We start from the raw sequence: 27,343 nt of genomic DNA, 5'->3' as shown, positions 1-27,343 counted from the left end.
CAAGTGACATCTTGGAATGCTTATGACATCAATGGGTATACGTACTATACCCACGCAAAGGATAGTAAATATGTGAACCAAAATAGTGGCATTCGAATAGAGGCTCTCGACAGATTAGGGTGAAAGATCCAATACTTTGGCATCATTGAAGAGATATGAGAACTTGACTATAGAATGGATATAACGATGGCCCTATTTCGATGCCGCTAGATCAAACAACACCAACTGAACGAGATCGGATTGAGAGTCCTGGACCTTGAGAATCTAGGCTACCAAGATGACCCTTGGGTGCTCGCTTCACGTGTTGCACAAGTTTTCTATATGTCTGACCCACAAAGTAACCTCCCCCCGAAGAAGAAGACAAAGCACGTGGTTACCTTCGGAAAATAGCACATTATTGGAGTTGATGGCGTGGATGATGTTGAAACTTATAATAACTACGATGAGATGTCGCTATTCACAGACTTTTCTAAGAAGATCAGTGTTGTAGAAAAGAACCCCCCCAAAGACATTGCCATATGAATGAAAAGGTGTCAAGAGAAAAGTCGTTACAGCGGGCTAGCTAGTTGTTGAACGTGGAGTGTTTGTGTAAGTGTGTGTTTGTAAGACTTCATTTATGCATGCGTGTGAGAATATATATTTATGTACGTGTGTAAGACTACAAATTTTTGTATGTGTGTGAGACTACATTATGCATGTGTGTGAGACTACCCTTTGCAACATCTAGATGACTCTATTTGAACATCCACTCTATTACTACTAAAACTTTATGAAATCACTTAACACTTTATGAAATGAAGAAATGATCAAAATAAAAGTAAGAGATCTTGACGAGTTATATAACTTTTATATTCATCACCTTTACAGCTGAAATCATTTAGTGTTTGGAAATCAGGTTTGAAGCTGTCATTTTCTAAAATTTAAAATTTGAATTTTTCAAAATTAGTGACAAAGATAGATGACTAGACTAAAATGATAAAGCATGATTTTAGAAAATTTTAGGAAAAAACCATCATATTTGGAGTTACTATGAGTGAGAAAAACTAGTTACAAGTTTCGGCCACCGATTAAAAAGAGAAATCATACTTGTTCATCATTGATCATCATGAACAGTTGTGATTTTTCTTTTTAATCTCTGGGTAAAATTTGTAACTAGTCTTTCTCCCTCATACTAACTCCAAATGTGATAATTTTTTTCCTAAAATTTTCTAAAATCTTGGCCTATCAAGTTAGTGTGTTGATTTGGTCATTCTTTTCATTTGACAAAGTTTGAACATTTTAAAATTTCAAATTTAAAAAAAAATGACAAGTTCGAACGAGATTTTCAACCATTAAATGATTTCAGCTGAAAAAGTGATGAATACCAAAGTTGTATAACTCATCAAGATCTACAACTTTTATTTTCATCATTTCTTCATCTGATAAAGTAATAGTAAACATTGTTCACAAATCAAGATGTTCCTCGTATAGTTCATAAAACTATGAGTCATATGTGAATTTATGAATAATGTTTACTAATACTTTGTCACATGAAAAAGTGACCAAAATAAATGTTGTATATAATGAGTAGTTCAACAACTTTAATGTTCACGACTTTTATTGTTGAAATCATTTAAGGTTTCAAAATCTTGTTTGAAGTTGCCATTTAGTAAAATTTAAAATTTCAACTATTCAAATTTGGTCAAATGAAAATATGGTCAAAATAAAAGTTGTACATATTGATGAGTTCTACAACTTTGGTATTCATGAGTTTTTCATCTGAAATCATTTACTCTTTCAAAATATTGTTTCAAGTTGAAATTATTTGAGTTTTAAAATTTGAATCATTCAAACAAAGTCACATAACAAGATGACCAAAATAAAAGTTGTATATGTTGATGAGTTATACAACTTTTATGTTTACAATATTTCCATTTTATTTCATTTAATGTCATAAAATTATAGTCGAAGTTTTAAAATTCAAATTTTTAATTTTTGTTTTTTTTTGTTTTCTATATTGTTTTAACTACAATTGTTTATATATATATTTATTCATATATACAATAATACAAAATATTATATTTGTGCATATACACAATTTTTTTATATTACTTTGTGTTTTTATGATATAAAAAATATAGAATTTATAATTTTAAAAAATAGAAAATATTTGTAGGGGCGGTTGGATTAGGAACCGCCCCTACAAATGCATTTGTAGGGGCGGCTGGATCAGGGACCGCCCCCAGAAATAGTCCTGGGTATAAATGCTGGGGCGCACGGGAGACGGCCTGTTGGGCTCTGTCTTCTTCCTCTGATGCCGTCAGGCTGCCCCGCCGATGTTGCCTCCCGGCCGGTCTTGTCCCGATGCCGGCCCGCGCCCCCTCCCCCTCCCCACACCCACATGCCCCACATCCGCACCCGCGAGCCCCTCCCCACACCCGCGCGCCCCCTCCCCGCACCCGCGTGCCTGCTCCCTGCCCTAGGGTTTCCACCGGCGGGCGACCTAGGGTTTGGCGCTCGGTGTCCTCCTCACCTCCGCGCGGTGTCCTCGCCTCCTTGCCGGTCGCCGCCCTCCACCTCCCCCAACCACTCATCGAGACCTCGATGACTGCTCGCCTCGCCGCAGAGCTGATGGCGGCCTTGAGCGAGCACGCTGCCTGATTTGCAACCAGATCTGGGGCAAGGGCATGCCGGACAGGAGGTGAAGATGGTGCGAGCGAGGATGGTCTAGCTGATGCAGGGATCGATGGCGGAAAGGCTTGGTGCGTTGCGGAACGGTGAGGTAGGCTTCTAGCATCTCACAATTTATTTGACCTGGTTATCTGGTATTCATTGTTATTCAATCCGGTGACTAAAGTTGACTTGCATGAAAACCATTTGCTTGATTCAGTTAGCCGTGGGGCTTTAACAGAAAATGAATCAAATAAGCACAACTTAATACTTGGATATAAAATAATAAATACTAAGAAAATGATGCCGAATGCAACTGCTATTCTACTGATCTCTCTGCATCACAAATTAGACCTGCAATTTGGGGGGCACATATACTGAAAGTTTACATGACTGCACACTATCAAAGTCCAAGCCTTGCTGCCTCCGGCGGTGGTTTACATCCTTAGCTCTACTCATCACAAATGATATTACATTGCATATCTGGAGTGGACATCGAACTGTACTGCTTGCTTATATCAAGGGCTGTATAACTGGTGCTACTTGTCGCAAGCTTCTCATTCAAACAAAAAAGTCATACACTTCTCTGTCATCATGTATCCTCCATTTGGCATCTCCTTGTCTTGTATTTTTTTAAATCATCGTTGCTGAACTTCATCAGGCTGCACAAATACCTCCACTCTTTACTAAAGTTCTCAATTTGCCTACTTTGCACTAAAAAAATCTGTATGGCTGAACTAAATCAGGTCCACGCACTGCAAGTATCAAGACTGAACAACTCTGCTCCTCAACCACTTTTACAGCGAACCTTGCTTCTCTTTTTGGAAACTTAGTGCAACAGGGCCGGTTCTGTTCTTCAAGATGATCTCTGAACATACTGTCAGCCACTTATCTTTTAGCCCTGCGTTCCTCTAATCTTCTAGTGCAGCATCACAAGCTACTGCCGAACGGCAAGGCAAGCTTCTGCCCCTACGCTTTATTACCTTTTCTAAACTCATCATTATTTCTGGTACTCTAACTTGGCATTTTGCATCAAAATAGAGTGATCAAGCGTGTACTGAAATTCTAGATACATATATCATTGCTGATTGTTGGGTCAAATTCTAAGGATCAGCTCCTAAAGTTTAGACTACTGAAACCAACAGGAACATGATTTAAAATCTGAACAGTGCTGAATGCACATTGTAATGGGGACAAGATGTTCAGACGCAGGCAATCAGCTTTAACCATGATCTAGCAAGAAATGACCAAATACTGAAAACTACGAAAAAAGTTAAAATTGATTCAATCAAATATACAAATGCAACAAATCTAACTAAATCTAATAGACCAACAATGAAAAGGGTAATTCCATATTTCCATCAATGACTAACCTGACAAGTCAAAGGACTAATCGAAGGCTGGCCACCTGAGAATCCAGAGAATGAGTTTGGAAATATCTGGACTGATGAAAATAGGTGCCTGAAAGTGAAGTCCAATTTACCAACAAGTCCTGAATTGAAAAAACAGAGATGGGATCAGCCTACTTAGATAAAACACATACCATCACAAGAAAATATCAGATACTTTCTACAATCTGAAAGTTGCAACGCTTAATCAGACTCTTTTTTTTCTCCATTAAAGACTGAAAGTAAACTGCAATCTAAAGATACACTCTACATATAAGTAACCCACATGCAGATTTGTCTTCTTTTATGCTAGTGTTACTACTATCTTATGCTAGTGCTACATTTTTAGCGTTTTGCTTCTTGATTGGTACTTGCTGGCTGCTACACATTCTTTTTCTTCTTTTATACAGTTTATTGTGACTATTCTCTATATAAGTAAATGTTCTATGAGTTTAGCACCTTTATCCATTCCTGATTGTCCCCACCCCCTAATTAATTGGTACTTGCTAGCTGTCACACACATTAATCATTTGTCAACTAGCAGCACACTCATGCTATATGTAAGATTTGTCTGTCCTACATGTAAATGTTAGATAATGAGCTCTAGGAACAATATTATGGAATATAGGAAGGAGAAAATGAGGAATTTCATGCAGCTAGAAGAAGATGATGAACTGTTTTTCATAATTTATCCCTACCATAATTGTTTCATGATTACAAGATTATTTCTGTGTCTGTAATATTGAAGTCTTCTTAGCTGATTTGTCCTTTGCATGTTGTCTGTTCTTGTAGAAAGTGTTGAATTAAATAAGAGCTGCATATTCATTTTATCTCTACAATGTACAAAACTGAGTGAAAGCTTTGAATGCTTGGCTTAGTGCGACACCTTGTTATTTATAGACTTACACAGTATATTTCTGTTCTTGCTTACTTTTTTTAGATAACTGGTTCCCTACTTTTTTTTGGAAAGCAGCAGCTGCTGTTTTTTGCCAAATCTTCCCTCTGCTCTATTTTTGCCACCTTTCCTATCCTCTATGTTTGGGACGCAGCAGCTGCTTGTTTTTACACATTTTCCTCTCTATGTTTGTTAAGCAGCTGTTGCTTTTTTTTTGTCAAATCTCCCATCTTCTCTCCTCTCCTTTGTTTTGCCGATGATGAAATTGTCTAAGTCCATACATTATGTGGAATATGAGCTGATGATCAAGACCTTGTGAGGAACTTGGCATCATTAGCAGCTGCCCCTACATTACCTTCTCATCTCTTCTCTGTTATGATGCCTTGATGCTCTAAGTTCAAGATCAGATGATGATTGACATGTTTCTGAGGCCTCTACTACTGCTACTTCTCATTTTTTTGACATATTGTTGTTTTATAGGACTACTTTGTTTTATAGATATTTTTTATTTCTTATACCTTCTCGCGTACCTAAAGCACACTTTCTTGCATCTATTAGAACAAAGCGCGAAATAATGTCGCGGGACGTTCGGCAACACGATTTCGAATTGTAAATTTGAATTTTTTTGGTGGAAAAACGTACTGTAGGGGCGATTCTAGATTGAACCGCCCCTACAAATACCTGTTTGTAGGGGTGGCTGGTACTACAGCCGCCCCTACAAATCGATTTGTAGGGGCAGCTGGTAATACGAGCCGCCCCTACAAATCGATTTGTAGGGACGGCCTGGGAACCGCTCCTATAAATGCATGATTTGTAGAAACGGTTCGGTAGGGGCGGCTGGCCAAACCGCCCCTATAAATAGTTACGAGCCATCCCTAAAAATTGATTATGTAGTAGTGACAGCCAGAGCTCCTCGGAACCGCACCAAACACAACCTAACTTGTGCTACTTCTTTTTTCCTCGAGGAAAAAAAAATACAATCGTGGATTTGATCTAAGTTTGTAAAAAACAGTATTAATACTTGCGATTACATATATTTGAAAAAAAAACATTATGATAAATCTAATAATAATGATTTGATATCATTAATATGTAAAAAATTTTGTAAAAAAATAAAATACTCAACGATCTAGATGGTTTGACTTGGTATTTTCATGACGGAGGGAGTACACGCTATTTAACCTAACGTGTGCTGATCGACAAAGCTAGCGTGGAAGATAGCAACTCAAGCAAGGCAATGCGCTAAAATGTACTACTACTAGCTAGCATTGTGTTCATTGGAGCGAAGGATCGATCCACTGAGCTCTTTCACACAGAACCGATGAGCTAGCTGCAGTTTACTTAACAAACACTCTAACAGCCAAACATCTCCGTGGTTGAAATGAGCGAGAGGGATCGCGGATGGGACGCGTCCTCAAATCCGGCGGGGACCTAGCATATGGGATTTGCAGGTAGCGCGGGCATATGCATGCTCGCGTGGAGACATGCATTTATTTTGCAGATAAGCATATTGTTGAATGGCATAAACATAGTAGTTGTCCTAGGAGTATCGTGCCATTATTGATTTTGTTATTATTATCATTACTTCGTTTGGTGTGAAAATGAGAGGGTCGCGTGCCACATTACATCGAGTGGCTGAACTTAGAAAAGCAGCCCTCCCAATCGATCGCTTTCCGTTTCCGATATCATTTGTTTTGCAGGGGATGAAAGGAATCTTCTATCTTCAAAAGTCGCGCACGGGACCAGCGGACGGCGACGAACCTGCCGCAGTCACGAGCTTTTGGTTTCAAACTCTGCCAATCTTCCCTGCTGGCGTCCTGTACGTGTGCAGATCGTTGCCTGGGGAGGCCTTGAACCAAACACACCGTGCGGTTGGTCCTCGTGAGACACGCGCGCGTGCAGTGCAGCGATGTCCTTGCAACCACCGCTACCTTGTTTAATTTGGCCGTCCATACATGCACACAACTCTCGGCAGACACCTCCCTCGCTCCGGCCTTATATCCGATCCTGCACGTACCAGCCGTCGCTTTCCTTCCACGAACAAAAAGCATTTTTTATTACGCCTCCTAATTGGGTACAGCTGTAGTACGTGGGCTCTGTAGACGACGAGCACGTCGTTTTGACCACCATGCACGTACCGATCGAGCTGGCCGTGTTAGAGTGTGCAGTTGACTGCTAGCTGTTTGAACCAACGCGAGGGATCCGAGATGCGAGATGTGTACGTGGACTCATCGGTCCACTACTGGTTGGTATTGGTGTTGAATGGTTGATCGATCATCAATAATGCATGTACGCATGCATGGCCCTCGCTCTCTAGCACATGCATGTCCTTAGCTGCTTAAGCTTGTCCGGTCCCATGCCGTGATAATTGACGAGGTAGTACAACGATATGAATTAGACAGGTGCGGCCTGACGCTGACCTCGCTAACGTGCAGTGCGTGCCGGTATCACGGGAGATGCACGTCTTTGTATTTTATACTAATATATACATATACATCTTCCAGCTGATCTCTGGATATTCGGTACGACGATATAATCGTCTCTAGGAGGAGTATGTTTCTGGGTTCAGGAATCCTACCGTCCACCAGACCAATAATTAGTTATATCCGTCACAATGATCAGTGCAGCAGATACGGTTTATCCGGAAGCTTCACCTAGCGCACATGCATGTACAGCAGATTACGCCAGCGGCCGCCGGCCAGTCTGTTTATTTGCCTTTACATTTTTTTAGTGGCGGAATGGGCGCGTTGTGTTCCAAGTATCATATTGTTTGTTTTTAATATTCAAATTAAACTCGCTGTTTTTTTTATTTCACCATTGGACAAGTGAGATCACAGCCCAAAAAAAAACTTTTTACAAAGGTCGGAAGGGGATCAATCCAAATCTGGTAATGACTCAGGTCCCCCAACAAACCCAAAGCGAGCAAGTTCGTGTGCAACTGAATTACAAGATCGAGCGTGAAATTAGAAACTCTTGAATTTCATGAAAGATAGATCCTCCTGTGCATTTGCATTGAGAGTTTGCATCTAGATTCCAGTGGCACTAGATGATCGTTGTTACTTTAGATTTTCTTTTACTCTTGATGGTTATTGTCACAACTCAAAATTTCTATTTTGGGTTGCGAATAGAAAAAACACTAAATAAAATAAACGATTTGGTGAATTTTCTAAAATTTTCCAAGATCTTTTAGTTGTTGACAATTCAAAGAGTGAAAGTAAGCTTTGTAAAACTTTTACGAAGTTTATGAAAGTATGTCTCTCGCATTCATGCCTTTGCATAAGCCTTTCTGTGTGAAAAGTGAATTTCAAAATTTTGTTTAAGTCATGATTCTTTTTGAAAATAAAGCCTTCAAAATTATGTTTCAAAACTAATTCAAAATAAGTCCAAAGTTTGAGTTGGTTTCAATTCTCAAAATTGGTTTAAAATATATTTCACAAATAAGCTCATAATATATTCAAACCCTATTTCAAAAAGGGTTTTCAAATTAGAGTTAAAAGCATGTTTTAAATATTTGAAATAAGTTTCAAAGTCTCTTTTCAAAAAAAGAGTTTTTCTCTGCGCTTTCAGCCTACCCTTGGCTTTCGGCCTGCCGCGACCAAGCAACCCCGCAGCAACTATCCGGCCCAACCCCGCACTAAACCTGCCTAGCTCCGGCCTCTTCTCGAAGCCCAGCAGCATCGCTGCGCAACCCGCCCAGTGCCCTCTCGCGCGCGCCAGCCCTAGTCAGCCTCGGCCCAACTTAGCAGTGGCCCAGCCCGCTCCTTGCCCCTGTACCGCTAACCCACGGGGCCCGCACGTCAGCGGGACGCTCCTTCTTCCCCGACGCTCCACATCAGGCGGACGCGGACGCCTTCGTCCGCCGCTCGATCTTCGTGGACCCGCCCGCAACCCGAGGTTCGCCGCGCCTATAAGCGGCAGCGCTCGGGACGGCGCACCGCGCCTATAACCCTAGCCGCACCCTCCGCCTCCCGTCGTAGCCGCCGCTTCGTCTCCGCAAAGAAGGAGCGCCGCCGCCTTAAATCTCCACGGTGGCAGCTTCGCCAGCCACGGGACCTACTCCACGGGCTTCGCGCGGAGGTGGGGAACCAGCCGGTATATCTCCCACTCCCTCTCTCGTTCTCTGTGGTGTGCGCAACCGCACCTAAGTCCGCCGGCCCTACTCGAGCCGCCACGTCGCATCCTCCGCCGCCGTCGGTCACCGTCGGCCATCGGGATCCACCTAGTCGAGTTCACAGGGACGCGATCTACGCGAATATGCCCTTCCGGCGCCGAGATGAGATCCCTAGCTCACGTTCCGCTGAGCTCCGGCGACCATCCGCCGTGTGCCCCGTGCTCCGCCGCCAGGAGCAGCGCGGACCCGCCGCCGTGGCCTGGTCAACCTGCGCTGAGCGATTCCGGCCGCCCGATCTGTTGCGGACGGTCGAGATCAACCATAGTCGCCTTGCTGACTCTGCATCCTCTTCAGCTGCCACGCAAGCAACACATCAGCACAGACCGAGTCAACCTGGCCAGCACCGGTCAGCCCTAGCCTCTTTGCAGTTTAGCTCCTGCCTTTTTCTCTAATCAACCCCGTCTCCTGGTGCTGCATAAAGTAATTAGAATGGAGTTCTCCCTTTTCAGAAGTTTGGCCCTGCTGGCTAGTTTAGCTCTAATTTTCGCGTTTTAGCTCCGTTTAGTCCTGTTTCTTTTGCTTTAGTTTCGTAAGTTGTAAGCTATATGTTAGAAGTGAATTTTAATACGCCACATGTTTCTGAATTTTCAATATAAATATCAATTTGATTACTGTCTGCTAAAAACAACTTAGGCTTTAACCTTTGGCTTTTCATAAATCAAACTTGACTTGATTAATATCAATTTTCATGTACTTTGATTTATAATTTGCTTAGGTAATACACGCTACATGAAATGATTCAATTAGGTGTCATCACAGGTTCAAAGTTTTCGAAAGGTAAATGTCTAATTTGCTTAAATGATATAGATATAGAAACATGTGTAAATAATATATAACTAAGTTTACCTTGGTTTTATAAATTCAAATATAAATGGACTTAACTCAACTTTTGGGTATTTGTTTGCAAGTATCCTCCATAGTGTTTTATTTAATTAATAAAATAAACAAAATGTGTAGGTTTTTCTTTTTTCTATAATGTAATCCTTTCGTTAGTCGTTTCTTTTGAATGATAGCTCCATTTTAGCATTTCATTGTGCTCTCTCGTATGTAGTAATGAACCTTGTCCTTTAGTATGCTCTTTTCAAGCTTTTGTTATGTGGTGTATTATTCTTAGTTGTTTTTGTTTGTTTGTAGATGTGCTTGGTGTTGCTACGGGTACAAGGAGGGATGTCCACGAATGCTGAAGATCGGAAGTAGAAGATTAGAATATAAAGACCGAAGATCCTCTACAACAGGTATGAATAGAGTGAAAAAAGCAAGTGTAAAACAAAGGCAAGTGTTACATGAGCTCTCTTGTTACCTAATACCATTTAATTACCTTTTCATGTGCATATGTCTAATATGATGAACCTTAAAGGACTTTACCTAGCAATGTTGCACCCTATATCCTTGTTTATATAGTGCTTATGCATATGAGAAGTTTTGCTTAGCTGGCGATCACCAAATATTAAAATGATAATTTGATTAATGACTGATGGAATCATTTTAAAATAATACTTTTTAGCAATATGGACAAAATGGGGCTAGAGCATTAGGCCTATTTGGATGCCCTAGTCTGCCCTCCATAAGGATTGAATCCTAAAGCGGAAACCCAGGAAATACTGTGCAACCACAAACTACATAACTCGGGCTCAACTAAGTACCATACTTCTACTAGTTTGTGGTAGCTTACCGAAAGGCACAAGAGGGGCTTCGATTGGTATGATCCCGGTCAGCCAAGGGGATACATTTTGGTTTATTGGCTGTGTAAGGAAAATGGACCCTAGGGCCATTTACTTTGGATTTTAGTGTTTGATGACCAACACAACCAAATTGGACTAATAGATTTGCAAGTAATTATTTTGTAGTTCAATAGGGTGCAAGATGTGACTTGGACGAAGACGACATGATGATCCCACGATCAACACCATAAGCAAGATTGTGAAGAAACGAGCTCGGCAGAGGTAACCGGATTTGACCCTTATAAGGACCGGACGCATCCGATCAGTTGCTCGGCAACAGTAGGCGTCAGCAGCTGTAACTGGACATAGAGCGAAGCAGTGACCAGACGCACCGATGACACTGTTCTTCGTCACGATAATATTTTCAGCATGATCAGACACAGCGGCACTGGACGACCGGACGCACAAAGTATAGTGTCCGATCGAGTCTAGAGAGGTCCCAAAGCGGCGCTAGTGCGACCGGACGTGTCCGATCGAGTGAGACCAGACTCGGCCTAGAGTCTGATCAATGCGCGCGCTCTAGCGGTCAGGATGACTGGACGCGTCTGGTCAGGACGACAGCTGCGTCTAGTCAGTTGCAGAAAGCTGGGTTTTGCCCCCAACGGCTACTTTTTCTATGGGGCTTTACTTTCCTAGCTTAGTGATAGGCTAGTTGATAGGATTGGAACCTATGTTGCATAACTCCTTTTTGGTAGAGATAGCAACACATCTAGTAAAACCATAGTTGCACATTTAGTTAGAAGTAGAATTTTAAATTACCTAATTCACCCCACCTCTTAGGCATCATGGTTCCTTTCAGGCTGTCTTGTTAGTCACCTCTTGGAGGAGAAATCTTACTTCTTGATGGGGATGTTGGGAAACTGGTTCACAACGCGCTAGCACATGTACCACGTGCACCCAAGATAAATGCAAGTAGAGGATCATGGATCATTACCACTAGACGTGCTTGTGCAATGGAAGAGGAGCACGTTGATGTGGTGGAAGTAGTCATACGGTATGACGTAATGCGCAACGTAGCAGCACCTCCACGAATGTACACATGTACTGGAGAGGAAGAACGACGCTGATGGAGTGTGCTAGCAGTCAACACCGTGCTTGAGAGACGGCAATAGTACAAGCAGTTTGTCTATCTAGGCCCAAAAGTTAGTCCCTCAGTGTGCTCACTGGTGGCCCTTTTAAGGCATCAAGGAGACATGCGGCATTGCACTGGACGACCATGTTTTGCTCGACATGCACTAAGACCAGGCGGATGCTACCCGGGGTGTCCACCCTTTCCTCCCTTTCCGTGCGACTCCATACAAAAGGACCAAGTCCTCGGTCTCTTGCATGCGTGCCAAGGTGACGAGGGTCACACTATTTTGGGCATAATTCCAACAATCTCCCACTTGCACAAAACAATCAGTGTGGCCAAATACTATTGTGTCATGAACTCAACCCAATTGATCCATTTGTCCATTTAGTCCTCTCTCTCCATAAGTGTGTGACCCCGTAGGATCATGCAGTCAACGGCTATGAGCAGAAAACACTTTCTGATCAATAGACAGCATTAGCCTCTAGCAAGGCATACTGACTCTCGAAGATTCAAAAAGATCATATCCTACCGAACCTTGATATACACGCGTCTTGATCCTTTTGCCACACAATACCTATCGAACTCAAGGCAAGATTTGTGCCACCCTTGTGATAGTTCAACACTTCACTCGATCTTGTAGTGAGATACTTGTCGAACTGAAGGCAAGATTTGTGCCACCCTTGTGATAGTTCAACACTTCACTCGATCATTGTAGTGATGGGTTATGACTTGTGACTAACTCTTTAGTCACACCATGATCAACTCTTCAATCATATTGGCATGGCTATGCACTTTCTTAATCCAACTACATCGAGGGGCCTAGAGATATCTCTGCCGTTATGTAGGAGGGACAAATTCCATCTTGATCCGCTCACATCCCCTTCTATGTTTCATGGTACATCCAAAAACAGCTTTTATAACTACCCAGTTACAGAGTAGCATTTAGCAGCCCTAAAATGCATCACTATACATAGTGAGAAACAATGACAATCTCATGTATAAGGATCTGGCGGGTATACCACTTGAGAACACTTGATGGCACATATTATCATAACAATCCCATCAACTTCTCAAAGTGGGTCTATCCAACACCATGATCTATATCGTGTGTCCACATTATTGATTTGATATCTCTATATCAATGATCTGTGAAACATGACCATCAATCAATACATGTGCTAGTCTGGTTTTGTTGCATGACCGTCATCACCTGGGCCATGCTTTGCATAAGTTGGGTTTGCATGACCATCATCTGCTCCATGGTCATAAGGGGAGGTGGAGGTGGTGGGTTAGGGAGGTTGTGGTTGTTGGTGTTGGTGTTGGTGTTGGTGTTGGCATTGTTGGTGTTGGCGTTGGTGTTGTTGGTGTTGCCTGCTCCACTCCTTGTCTAGGCCATATGAAGGAATGAGAATGTTAAGGTATATGCAGCATGTATACATATCAGAGTAGTGAAGAAGATGTTCTCATGACTAGGGGTTTGTAAAAGCAAGTCAAGATAAGATAGACAAGATCTATGTATACAAACTAAACTTCATTAAACATATTATGAAGGAGGTGTGGACAAAACAGCACATCTCTAGCATTCATTACAAGAAGTCAAATTAGAACATGTTCATCAACATAATCAAACAAACATCCTAAAGCACCACCTATACAAAATCTAACAACCCAGGCATGCTACTATTTTTCTTATTACATTGATAAAAATTAAAAAAGTTTTTGGACGTCTACTCGATCCTGGTCTAGCCAAGGATTGTGCTATAAGGAGGATCTTCATGTCAAAGTAGGGAGGAGGTGGGCCACATAGTCCTCGAGTCATGATCTCATTCATCCACGAGGTCTTGAAGTTGTCATTTCCATCAGATCCTGCTCCTGCTACTGCCGCACCCGCCTAAGTTCTAGCAGTGTGGCATTGAGCTCGGTGTTGAGGACTACCAGGGGCTTTACTGTTGGCACCATCCTTTCATTGGTAGCACCAGTGACTAGTGCAATTCCTGTAGCAATCTCCCCCCGGCGCCTATGGAGGTAATGGCGATCGTCATCCTCACTTGTGACATGGAAGAAGTAATCCCAGTATGCAAAGAACACCTGCCGGGCAAAATCATTGGTAGATGCCGCCTGAGTGGAGCAGGGAGCTTGGGTTTCATGTGTTGACATGATCTTGAGGGCCCAAAGGTATGGGTTTGGCATGCCGATGTGGATGCAGGTCTTCCAGTACACTCCAGTGGGTGCTTTTGTACTGGATGCTGAACATCCTGAACCCAAACTGGCGGTGCAGGAGGTCACGGAGTCTCCAATGAAACAAGCATTCCACATAGTCATGAAAATAGTTGGTGACTGTCCAACCCCTAGGGACATTGGGAGGGTTCCCACCACCCTCAAGGTCATCGTTAGGGTCTTTTGGATCGTCGCCCTTGTTTTCACAGGGGTCCATGCCTGCAATAGGTTGGGCCACCCCTAGTGCTGCTAGCTCTTTATCTTATGGCTGTTCAATAGGAGGCACTCCTCCTTAGGTTCCCCAAATGGGAGATTGTCCCCATCATCCACATGTTGGCTTTGGCAGAACTAGAATTAGGCGGTCTCGCCTGAGATGGGAAACTCTACCAAACGAGTGCAGTGGTAACGGATGGAGCTTCAACAGCAGGTTAGGAGCCAATGGGCCATCTATTGACAAGAAAACATGGCAAAGGTTATAGAGTTCTCAAGGTAAATGAATATATCAGGTAAAGATTATGTGGTAAAAAAGTAAGCTTCACCTATAAAGGTATCCATGGCACAAGACATGGGCCGCACCATGAAGGGATGATCTAGCCCACAAGATCAAGACACATAGTGCAAGCCACTGGTCGGTGTGCATCGCAAGACATCAGGAAGGAATCTTGAAGATTAAGATGATCTGATCGGATATGCTAGATATCGTATTCCATGTAATCTTTATCGTATAACTGACTAAATTTAGATCTAATTGACCTATAACCCTACCCCTCGGGTTATATAAGGCGGGTAGGGGACCCCTCAAAACTCATCTCATTATCGCATACACCACCAAGACAAACCACTAGAACATAGAAGTAGTGTATTACGTCAAGCTGATGGCCTGAACCTGCATAAATCTTGTGTTCTTGTGCTTGAGTTACCTTTCGGTTCTTGACCACGCGCACCTCCCCACACAATCTACCATCGTGGATATACCCCTCGGTGAACTATCAACGATATCTCATCGATAGTTGGTGCATCAGGTAGGGGTGTGCGTGCCGATTTCAATGGCAAACTAGATGACCCATGTACCAAGCTCTCCGTTCTCGCCTAAGCCTGGCTAGTTCTTCATGGTCGGATCCATCTCCTGGGTCATTAACACCAATGGTGAAGGAGAGATCGTGGAGGCAGTGTAGGATAATCCTACGCCGATCATGCCAACACCTGTGCCAGTAGATCTGATCTCAAAATCCATTCTAGGGTCATCTTCGCTGAGAGCTCACCGCTCAGTGCCTCATCGGCCAAGGAAGCCCATTGATTAAGATGATCTGATCGCATCCATTCGATTGGGTCAATAGACGCTTAGCCGGTTGTTTGTCCCTTATGGAGTCAGTCTTAGATCGATCTACTACAAGCAATGAATTTCCACCACTCTAGCGCCACCAGGCAATCGTCACCAAGCGCTACGCTCATCCAAGCCGTCCAAGGTGGCAAGATATAGATCGGATCATCACGGCTACTCTAGAGGGGCGCACGGTTTAGCGTCCGACCACTCCTGAGATCTGATTTGCCTAAGGCTGATCGAAAAGCTCCAATGGAGGACGCCATGAAGGCCTATCCCTTTAGGCTAACCAATGTTGTGGCTATCCATCAGAACGCCATGCAGCAACTTTTCACCGACCAGATTGGGTTGATGCACGAACTCACTGAGCCTAATCTGCCTAAGGCCAATCTGTTTGCACCAATGGTGAACATTGTACAGATCCGCCTACTCGATGATGATTCACTGCTCTCCATCCAAGAAGAAAATCTAGAATCAAATTCCGAGGGTTCCACTAGCACTATCACTAGCTACTCCATCGTCCCTAGGCGCTTTGATGGGGAACTCTTCATGGTTAGCCATGATAGCATCACTTGGGATGGGGAGACCAGTGCCCAATGTGGAGCTCATGAAGGCAAGAATGTCGATTGCGAGTGACACTGATAGGAAGAAGCAGCTGCTGCCACTGCTGGTGGGGACCCGATGGACCCACGAGGTAATCCACACATTGTTCGCAATCTTGACCAAGAATATTTTCATGTTGGCGACCAGGACGTTGAGCAGATGCCTAGTGCCAATCTAGCTGTGGCCACTCACGAGTTAGCCAGACTCTAGGAGACTCCTGAGATCGCCTAAGGTCAAAGTGCTTCTCAAAGCAGCCTAGGTGCAAGTCAATCAGATCCGCAACGACTAGGCTTTGGTTCTAGTTTTGTTGCACAACCGTTAACACCTGGGCCATGCTTTTGCATGAGTTGGGTCTGCATAATCATCATCTGCTCCATAGTCATTTGAGGAGGTGGGGGTGGTGGGCTAGGGAGGTCTTAGTTGCTATTAGTGGGCGGTGTTGGTGTTGCTGGTGTTGCTAGCATTGGCATTGCTAGTGTTGCCATTGTTGGTGTTGCCTGCTCCACTCCTGGTCTGAGTCATCTAAAGTAACGAGAGTGATAGGGCATAATAAGCACAAAATAGTAAGGAGGGGAAACTTCTGCTTGAAGATAAACTTTCCAGGGAACTGGTAGGGTCAAACTAAGAGTGGAAGAAAAAGGAGGGACTAGACAACAATATAAAGGAACCCCAACTAAACTTATAAAGACAGAAAATGTGGACAAAATGCCACATCTCCAGCAATCATTATAAAAGAATCAAATGAAACATGATCATCATAATAAACAAACAAACATTAAAAAACACTACCTATCTAAAATCTAATGATCTGGGCATGCTACTAAATTCCTTATTACATTGATTATTTTCTTTTTTAACGTCTATTTGATCCTTGTTTGGCCTAGGATGGTGCCGTATGGGGGTCCTCATGACGAAGCGGGGAGGAGGCAGGCCATACGGTCCTTGGGACCTGATCCTATTCATATATTCAAGATAGCTTGGAGATTATCGAGTGCATCCCAATCTTGATCTTGCTATAGACGCACTCGCCTCAGCTCTAGTAGGGAAGAATTGAGCTCCGTGTTCAGGATGGCTAGGAGTTCCACTATTGTTGTCATCCTTGCGTTGTCTACACATGTGACTGGTGCATTCTAGGCCACAATCTGCCCCCGGCACCTACGGGGGTAGTGGCAATCCTCGCCCTCACTAATGGAGTCAAAGTAGTCTTGATAGGCGAAGAGCTCTTGGCAGGTAGCATCGCTGAGGGTTGCCATCTAGGAGGAGCGAGGAGATGGAGCTTCATGTCTGGACATGACCTGAAGAGCCCAGAGGTATGGGCTTGGCCTATCGATGTGGATGCAGGCCTTCTAGTACGCCTCATGCCGGGGGTGGTAGTAGTGGTTGTTCTTGTATTGGATGCTAAACATCCCAAACCCGTACTGGTGGTGCAGGAGGTCATGGAGCCTCTAGTGGAAGAAGTCATCTCTAGTGTCCCTGAAGCAGTGGGTGGCGATCCAACCCCTAGGGGCGTTGTGATGGTTTCCCTCGCTCTCGAGGTCGTCGCCACCATCTTCATTGTCGTCGGGATCATCACCCCCATCATCACCGGGATCCCCACCTGCAGTAGGCTAGGGTGCCCCCTGTGCGGCTAGTTCTCCCTCTTGGGGTTGTTCCTAGGGCTGTTCCTAGGGAGGCACCTCCTCTGCTGGTTCCTTGGCAGGAAGACTAGCCCCATCATCCATGCGTTGGTTGCTGCGGAATTGAAAGTGAGAGGTCTCGCCCATGAGGGGGAACTCTATTGGGCAGTTGTGGTGGTAGCGGACGGAGCTCCGGCAGCAAGTCAACAGCTGGCGGGCCATCTATTGTCAAGAAATCCTAGCAAAGGTCAAGGGATGCTCAAGATAGATGAATATATTTAAGACTGGCGTAAGGTAAAGATAAAGATTATGTGGTGTTGGTATTTATTAACTTGTCACTTGTTTTAATAGCCACCTATTAATTACCTACATCTCCTAACATTACTTTACTAGGTTGTCATCCCTAGTGATGGTGCCAGAGATGCTTGTTGGTGCTGCCTAGCATCACTACTAGAATGATACTAAGTAGTTCTTTATCATCTTATGTGACTAAAAAGAGTATATAGATATGAATTAAAAAGGATCTACAAGCGTACAGATAATATACCATTGTAGCACTTCACTTGAGAGTATTTTAGGTATCATTATTTATATTTTTACCACAGGGAAGGTCTAGCAATGACATGTATTAATAACTTATACTATTGAAGGAGAAGTAAAGCATAACCAATATTCTACTCAAAATAGGGGTAAGTCATAGGATAAGATATATATATATATATAATAAGTATTGATAAATGATAATGATAAATCACTTAGAGTACTCCTTTCTATGGCAATAGCATGGTCAGGTGAAATATTAGAGGAATAATTCCTAAGTCATCCTTAATTATAAGTCAAAGCATACATTCATCAAGTGCAATTACACCTAGTAATCATGGCTAAGATAATCTTCATATCTACACATAAGGGATATTACTAAGGGAGATTAAGAACAAATCTTGTCCCCTTTGTAATCAGATCATACGTGCTACCTACATCGGGGAGTGGACTAACTCAATGAGAGTATCGTACGCGATCTACCACATGACCCAGAATATATGGTGTATTCACAGGTAAACAACGTATAAGCACCATGCTTACATAATGTTGACCACCCACCCATGGTACCTTAGAGTGAGTGCTATATGAACTTATGCATAAACATGATGATAATCCAACTATACTAAGCATATAATCTAAATAGATGATGAACATTATAACAAAGAACATGAATAAGATGAATACTAATATTATCATAACAATTGTATCTAGCACATAAAAATATTGGAGATACAGAAGAGAGAGGGGGTACAAAGATTATACCAAACCATGCTCTTGACATGATCGGGAATCCAAGCGAAGTCTTCTTGCCTCCCTCAAGACCTAGCCTAACTAGCTATGCCTTAGAATATGGTGGAGGAGCTCTGAGGAGATTAGGGTTTCTGTCTTCTCCAATGACTTGATGACTAGGGTTATGCCTAGGGGGAGAGGCAGGGGCTAGATTATATAGCCCTGAGGGTCCAACATGAGCCCTTGGATCAAACCGACTTAAGCAATGACCTAGATGCATCCTCAAAGGTGGTGAGAAACTGACATAGCGATGAGGCTGATCGATGGGGCCCACAGGGACCAGAGTGGCCCCACCTGTCAGGAAGTGGCCCTCCGCTTTGGTGACATGGCTTCTCGAGTGTTCTAGAGTCTTCCCACGTAGGTACCACGGTGGAACTCCATATTTTCCTTTGACGATTAGGTTCTCCTTGGCAGTTTTCTTATTAAACCCTGCTGGAAACACAGATTCACCAAAACTTGTGGAATTTATTAGTTTAAACCCCTAGACCTTTGTTGGTGATATCAAATGTGCCCTTATATATGTTTTATTGACGGTTTATAATGGTTGTTAACTACCATCAATAAACTCTCCCAAGCTTAACCTTTGTTAGTCCTTTAGCAAAGCTAAACTCAGTAAATGGATTAGGAGTTGCGTCAATGCTTTGACTCCTCAAAAGTACACATGCGTTCAAACAAGAATTCTCCTCTAGATTAAAATAAACTGATCTAACTTTCAAACTTACCCATATTACCTTCAACTATTGGGCTTCTTAGCCTTCACTTGGGTCTTGAGTAATTGAAAGATAGAACAATCAAGTCAAGCACCGTGTCTCAAGTTCTTCGCTCAACCATTATTCTAGTGTTTTTATAGGTTTTCAAAATAAAACTTAGAGCTTCCATTGTATGACACTCTTAAGTCTCTCAATATATGTGGTATTTGTGGATCCTTACCAAGACAATAATAATGTTGTGCTTTTCTCTTCCTACAACCAAGGCTTATGTGGAGCTCATAGGAGTGGAGAAAGCATGAAAGAGCATACTTACAATACATATATTGTAAAGTCAAATTTCGGATCCAAAGAGAGTTAAATCATACAATCAAATCAAGATGTGCATGTGTGTGGATGTATATTGTGGATATATATGGTGGCTAACCTAATTCTACTTTGCTCCTTGAAAACATATCTCTCTTTTGAAACTTAGAAATGACTTTGCAAGAAAACATGGGCTATCTTATTCGTCTCTTCTTTTTCTTTTCTTTTTTAGGCGGGCATCTGAGTACCCATTGTTTTAAATATCTCAGACACTTGTCTATTTTTTCAATACTTTTTCTTTCTCTCTTTTTTATGAATAACTTTTGCATAGTCACATGCTTCTTTTTTGCAACAAAACTTTTGAGAGGCAGCAACAAGATCTTGGAGCATTTATTTGATGGATATCCTATAGGGCATATTTTTAGTGTTTTCTCCTAGTGTAGGAGTAAAACATTTTTGGGTGGATCTAGATGGAATGACATGTTTTTGCGCCTACCCCTAGAGTAGGAGTAGTGCATATGTGGGTGGTATGTACGTGATCTTGATTTTAAGAGCATGACAAACCTCTCATAAGGGTCAACAAAGCTTGACTAAACTTGCAATGCAAACAGCATATAAGAGTGGAAGTTTTTTCTAATCTAAAAATCATATTTGGCTCTGGTAGGAATTCAAACTTTGTCATACAGGGGCTCATCATATAGAATTTTTATGTTTTTTCAAAAGATAAATCTCTAGAACTCTAGTATCCCTTTGAACAAGATAAATAGCAGCCCAGACCTTCTCATATCATATTCATCAATTACCTAGACTTAGATTAAGCATATGATACCCACGAGTTTCAAATTCAGAGGAAATTCTTATATCAAATCAATCGTATCCAAAACTCTAGAGAATTAAAGGCTAAAAACTAGGTACTTGAAAGGAATTACAATAGAGCAATTATTTATTATTTCCATTGCAAGAGATTATCTTAGAGTCTAATTATTTATTCAGCTCTTAAGAATCAAACTAAACACACCTTTTTATTTTGTTTTCAGGTTTTAAGATCACACCTATATATATATATAACTAGCTAGGACAAATTTTTATTTTGTTTTAGTTTGTTATGCATCTTTTTATTTCTTTAGCTAATATAAAGCAAACTCAAAAATAGTAAAACTAAAGGAAAGAAATACTTAGCTAGATACATGGGGATGCTCCTCCCCCAAGCTGGATGTTACTTGTGGTTGATTGTTGAATGTTGAGTGATCCTTTTCAGAGCGGGTTTATCGGCGTATGTCCTTCTCATTCATCTAGAAGTTGGGTTCCTCATATGTAGCGAGTACTACAGTGGTTCAGGAAGATGTACTTTGGGTGGATGAAGACAGCCGTGTAAACTTGCTCTTGATCTTATGTGTCATCCGACAAAATACTCTAATAGGAACACCAAAACTTATGGCACAGATTAGGATAAGGGGTTAGCGGTCAGCCATTTAAAGATTTATTGCCCTTGTGGGTTTAGATAGATTTTCTTTTAGCAGAATTTTAGCAAGATGTCCATTTAATATTATTATTTTTTTACAATGCAGAAGAAAAAATATGAATGCTCAGTATTTTTATTTTTATGCCACCACAATGAATACTTCTGTAGGTGTTTACACACTGTAGATTTATTCACATGGGGCTTAGGATTTTTATAATGCAAGAATGAAATTTTTATTCTCTTTTACTAATGCAATGCTAATGTAGAAAAGTAAATATGCTAAAGAAACAAATAATTTATGCAAGGCTAGAAAGTAAATATGAATAACTACCATTGTTACCTCAAGATGAGGGTTCAAATTTTTAAGTCCTTTGGACAGGACTTGACTAGAGAGAAGTCCTTCATTCCTTGGGTGCAACATCTAGTCTCAGCGGTGGAGACCCAGATGGCTGCACATCTTGTGATGGTGACTCTAATGATGATGTCACCTTTTCTTTCCACGCCTGCTTGGGCTGTGGACTTGTCTTAGGCGGAGTAGGTTCATCTTTCATAGGCGCTTCAGGTTCTTCATCTTCCCATTCATTCCATTAGGGTTGGTTCCTTTGACGTTGGGATGATCGACGTCTCCTCCTGGAGCTGCTCTTCTTCGGCTGTTTATAAGTAGTATAACTATAGAAATAACAACGTACCTTTTCTCTAGGGAATTGGAAGTGGACTTATCCATATTCGACATAGATAATCGCGTTGGTGGTGTTGAGGACGGTCTTTCGAGGATGATGTGTCTATCATCTTCTTCTCCCATGTCTAGGACCATGAAATCGGTAGGGGCATAGTGATCTTGTATTCTTACCATAATGTCCCTCGCTATTCCCTTAGGGAATCGGATTGATTGGTCTGCCATCTGCAACTGCATATATGTAGGGAATAAAGGTTCGTTACTGAATAAATATTCATACATTATCTTGAACATTATATTGATGCCCAATCTAATGTCGCAAAAGGTCTTGTGGAATATTCTTTTTCCAATGGTACACTCGATCATCGGTACACCAGGACCATCCTTCTTAGCAAGGAATGGTGAAGCGAGGAGGTGGTTGTACTCAGATCAGAGTGTGTTGATCATGTTGACCGTTTCTTCTTGTGGCTGACTAGTCTTGTTGTAACACCCTAAAATTTGTATCATTTTAAAATAGGTGAATTTGATTTAATTATGTATTTTGTGAGCATATAAACTTAGAAAAATAATAACTTTTGTTAAATTAAAATCAACTATAAGGTCTAGCTATATGTTTGTGCATACATGTTGCTGCATATTTATTTTTATGATGATTGAGTTTGATCAAAATTGCAAAAGAATTTGAATTTGATTTGAATTTGGTTTTGAAAATGTGTTTAAGAAAAAGAAAAGGAATTTTAACCTCTCTCTACCTCTCTCCGTGGCTTTTGGCCCGCTCGGTATTGTCTCCCTCGCAGCCCAGCTTCCACCTCCTCTCTCCCCGTGGCCCAGCGCGCTACGGGCGGCCCGCTTGGCTGGCTAGCCTAGCCTAGCAAAGCAGAAGCATTGGCGCCCCCCTCTCCCTCTGTGGGCTAATGACTAGGGCCCGCCCTTCACCCGCTGACACCCTGGGCTCGTGTGTCAGCCGCGTCTTCCTCCTCTCGTTTGTGTCCATGTAGGACACTACTCCACTAGGAGTCCACCTTCCACCTCCGCCCCATTTCTGCCTGATTGCGTGCGCCGCAAGCCGCCCCGCCCCTTAAATAGCGCCCTATCTCTTGCTCTCTGTCACTCTCGCATCGTCATTGTTGCTCCGTCAGATCCCAAGCTGCTTGAGAGAGCTCCGTGCCGCCTTGGTGCTGTCGCAATCGCCATAGTCCCCTCCGTCGAGGTCGCCATGCTCCGCTCTTGCTCCCCATGTTTTTCCTGTGACTGATGAAGGTTGAAGTCACTGATTAGACGAACTTCGGCGAGGTTAGGCCGTTTCTGGCCATGGCGCCGCCACCCAGCTCACCGTCGGCAATGCCTTCCCCTCCCTCTTCTAATCTAGACCGTCCAAATTAGATCCAACGGATCAAATTTCATCATACCCTTTCGTTGGTTGTTTTGCAAAAGAGCCCCTCCCTTTTCCAGTAATCTAACCCATAGTCCATAACGTATACTTCAAAATATGTTTTCTTCTTTTGAAAGCGTAGTTTCCTTCGGTTAAATTTAAAATATGTTTCCTTTATTTATAGATTTGCCACTGATATTGTTTTAGCCATAAAATCTTCGTTGAACTCTGTTTTGACCCGTTCAAGTTACGTTAGATTCATAATTGTGTAATCTACATGTTCATCCTAGTGTTAGACATGTCTTCAACTTTTGAAATTCGAGGTTAGATTTGATCTATTATTTTATTAAAGGAAATCTTGTTTAATTTATAACTTCTTCGTTATAGCTCTGATTTTTGTGATCTTCTTGTTTGTGTGTTCATAGTGAGATGTAGATTCTTTTTACAAACTTTTCATCTTGATTTTATTCTATTGGTGTACTATTCTAATCTATAGCCTTTGTTTGCTATATATGATTGCTTCTGGATGCTTGTATGTTGCTGTGATGATCGAATATAGACGGTGATGAATTCGTGGGTAATCAAGAGTACTACTTTGATGAGCAGGATCAGCAGGAACACTTTGACCAAGGCAAGTATTGCATGGGATCATCCTTGTTTCCTATTAACCTTAATACACTTAATTCATGTGCATGTGTCGCCTTGTTATATTTAAGGATTTCCTAGAATTGGGCTTATACCTTGTCACCTATGTGATATGCATTGGCTAGCTTTTGCTAGTGCTCAACTAAACCATGATCTTGTAACTTGACTAATGGTATATGCAATAAACATTAAAACATGACTTTTTAACAACTTGGAAAAAGGGCGCTAGAGTATTTAGCTACTTTCTAAATGTTTCAGATTCCTCTCCCTAAGGACTTATCTATAAGTGATCATCCAAGACTTATAGTACAACTATGAGGGCCACATGACTCTAGCTTTAGCTCAGTATAAGGACCTTTTCTAGCTTGTTAGTGGTTACCTTTATGGCGCAAGAGGGGCTTGACGAATTGGGTGTAGTGCGGCCTCTGTCTTTATGTGTATAGCCTGCACGGAATGTGCCATTTAGAAGGGGTGCTCTACATCTGTTTGCCAATTAAAAACCTAGCGGCCCTAACTTGTTAGATGAACCTTTGAAAGGCTTTATAGTGTACCCTGCCTGCTCACCTTGGAAGTGTTTTGGGAGTTATAAACCCGGGCGTATGGGTAATCATGACTCACAGTAAAAGTGTACAACCTTTGCAGAGTGCAAAACTGGTATATTAGCCATGCTCACGGTCATGAGCGGCCTTGGAACCCTTATGAAATAGATCATCACTATCAATTAATTATTTATGCTATCCATTATTCATGTTTACATTGCTCATGTGTTTTACTTTGGGATTATGACAACTTGATGCTACTCTTATGCTAAAATTATGATAACTAAAAGTTAAATGCTGTTAAACCTGTGTCAAGCCTTTTAAGCCTTATGAACCCCATGTTACACTTGTTGAGTGCGAGATATACCTATGCTTGTTTATTTTCATTATTTGGATAAAAAACCCTTATGGGTAATAGATTGCTATGGTAATGATGATGTCCCTGAGGATTGCTAGTCTTGTGGTCAACCAGTTGACATCCCTGTGCTATGGAGCTTCTGTGAGAGAGTTATCTTTATATTTCCGCTATATTAATGTGAAGACTATGTGATATTATTCATGATGTAATAAACACTTGTGATGATACTTTCTATAATTTGTCGGCTTATGTGTGTGATTGATCTCTGGGCACACATAAGATTATGCATCCTATTTTATCCTTAAAATTGGGTGTGACACTTGTTCTTCCTCCTTTGGTTCTTCTTCTTCTTGGTTACTATTGTCTCTTCGGGCAGGTATGCCTTTTGTGGATGACTAGGAGATTGTAGGATATGATTCTTGAAAGAAAACTTCTCCTTTCTATCCTTGATCATGAAATAGATCTTGGCACTATCCGCATATATGACGGCTTTTACGATGCTTAGGAAAGGTCGGCCCAAGATGATGTGCGCCCTTTCATCTCCACATGTTTCTAAAACCATAAAGTGTATAGGAACATATGATTGTCCTACTCGGACAATGGCATCTTCAAGGACTCCCTTGGGGTAGCAGAGTGACTGATCTGCAAGCTGTAGATATATATTTGTGTACAATAAAGTATCTCCTAAAATTTTCTCATAGATTACCATAGGCATGATGTTGACACTTGCTTCGAAGTTACACATAGCTTCCCGAAAGATATGAGGTCCAATGGCGATAGGGATGATAGGTCTCCCTAGATCAACTTTCTTGTTAGGCAAGGTGTAATCTATCCACCTTCCCATCGATGGCTCCATGTAGTAGTAAGCTGCATTGTGAATATCGACAAGATTTGCAGTTTTTAAATCTTTTGGCTGCCCCAGAATCTTACCTTTGTCGGACAGAGGAACAGCAGCCGTCAGCTGAGCTATTTGTGATTCTATTATTTTATTAAAGTTATGCTGGTTCTTCATGGCAGAAGTAAAGCTATTCATTCTATTATTTATATTTTCTAATATTTTATCATTGGTAGTTACCTTTCTAGATAATCCTTCCATAAGTCTAGATTGGCCAACAATTAATTCTCTCAAGGGTGGTTGATTGAAGTTATTATAATTATTACCTTGAGGGTTTCCTTGGTAGTTTGGCCTATGTTGTTGGTTCCATCCTTGATTCTGTTGAGGACGATAGTAGTTGTTGTTGACAAAGTTCACATCCTGTTGGGTTTTAGGACAGCTATTCCCTAAATTCCTAGTGTTTCCACATACTTCACATGTCATGCAGGAATCATGAATGTGCATGACTTCTTGCTTTTCATTACCTCGGTCTTCGAGCTTCTTCATCAGTAGATCCATCTTGGCAGATAGCTTGTCTACCTCCTTGAGTTGATGCTTACCTCCACCTCTCTTGTGGGTTTGAACACGTTCTTCATTCCAGCCTTGGTTGGAGACCATCTTCTCCACAAGAGTGGTCGCAGCTAGAAGTGTAAGTGACAATAATGCATGTCCAGCAGTAGCATCCATGGTCTCATGGGTACTGTTGGTCAACCTAGGGTAGAACGTCTGCATGAGTAACCAATTCTCCATCCCATAATGAGGACATTCTGATATATAGTCTTGAAAGCATTCCCATGCCTCAGGGATAGATTCATCATGTTGTTGCAAAAAACTTGAAATTCTCCCATGTAGAGCATTGGTCTTGCCCGTGGGAAAGAACTTTGCTAAGAAGGTAGTGGAGCAGTTATCCCATGTAGTGTTTCTATCTTTGTTGGCGTAGAACCACTGCTTCGCCTTCCCCAAAAGTGAGAATGGGAAGAGGTGAAGTAGTATGGCATCCTTGGTTACTCCCTTGATGGTGAAAGTGCTGTAGATCTCCAGAAAGTGTTGGAGATGTGCACTCGCATCTTCATGTGCCTTTACACAAAATTGGCTCGCTTGCACCATATTGATGAGAGCTGGCTTGAGCTCGAATCCATTGTCTCCCACATTGACTATGGGTCCAGTCCGGATGTTGGTAGTGGTTGGAGCAGAAAATTCATGAAGAGTCTTGTCAGCCATGGCTTCAAATTTAGGTGTTAAGCTTCACCTTATCTAGTTGTCTTCCGACTCTAAAGCTAAAACTTTCTTGAGTATAGCTCTAGTTCTCATGATTAAAGCTTCTGAATCTTCAACGTAGTTCGTCGGAAGGTCAAAACCAGTCATACATTACCATGCATAAGATACAAAAGCAGACAGAACAAGGGATACATTGGTTAG

At 42.0% G+C, this 27,343-nt stretch overlaps 1 long non-coding RNA gene and 1 other non-coding gene across 3 annotated transcripts; both read left to right on the top strand.

Moving 5' to 3' along the window:
• Positions 1–8,779: 8,779 nt before the first annotated feature.
• On the top strand, positions 8,780–25,313 carry LOC136458134 (uncharacterized). Of its 2 annotated transcripts, XR_010759912.1 has the most exons (4): positions 8,780–9,024; positions 10,238–10,338; positions 24,068–24,139; positions 25,111–25,313. It is a non-coding gene; the product is annotated as an uncharacterized lncRNA (long non-coding RNA). The 2 variants fall into 2 exon arrangements; XR_010759911.1 differs by having other exon boundaries at positions 24,068–25,313.
• Positions 25,314–26,672: 1,359 nt separating this feature from the next.
• On the top strand, positions 26,673–26,781 carry LOC136461971 (small nucleolar RNA R71). The gene has a single exon (XR_010760504.1). It is a non-coding gene; the product is annotated as a small nucleolar RNA R71 (small nucleolar RNA).
• Positions 26,782–27,343: the final 562 nt, after the last annotated feature.

Source organism: Miscanthus floridulus, chromosome 6, assembly GCF_019320115.1.
Source record: "Miscanthus floridulus cultivar M001 chromosome 6, ASM1932011v1, whole genome shotgun sequence".
In the NCBI taxonomy this organism is placed as follows: Eukaryota; Viridiplantae; Streptophyta; class Magnoliopsida; order Poales; family Poaceae; genus Miscanthus; species Miscanthus floridulus.
This window is presented reverse-complemented; position numbering and strand designations above follow the sequence as displayed.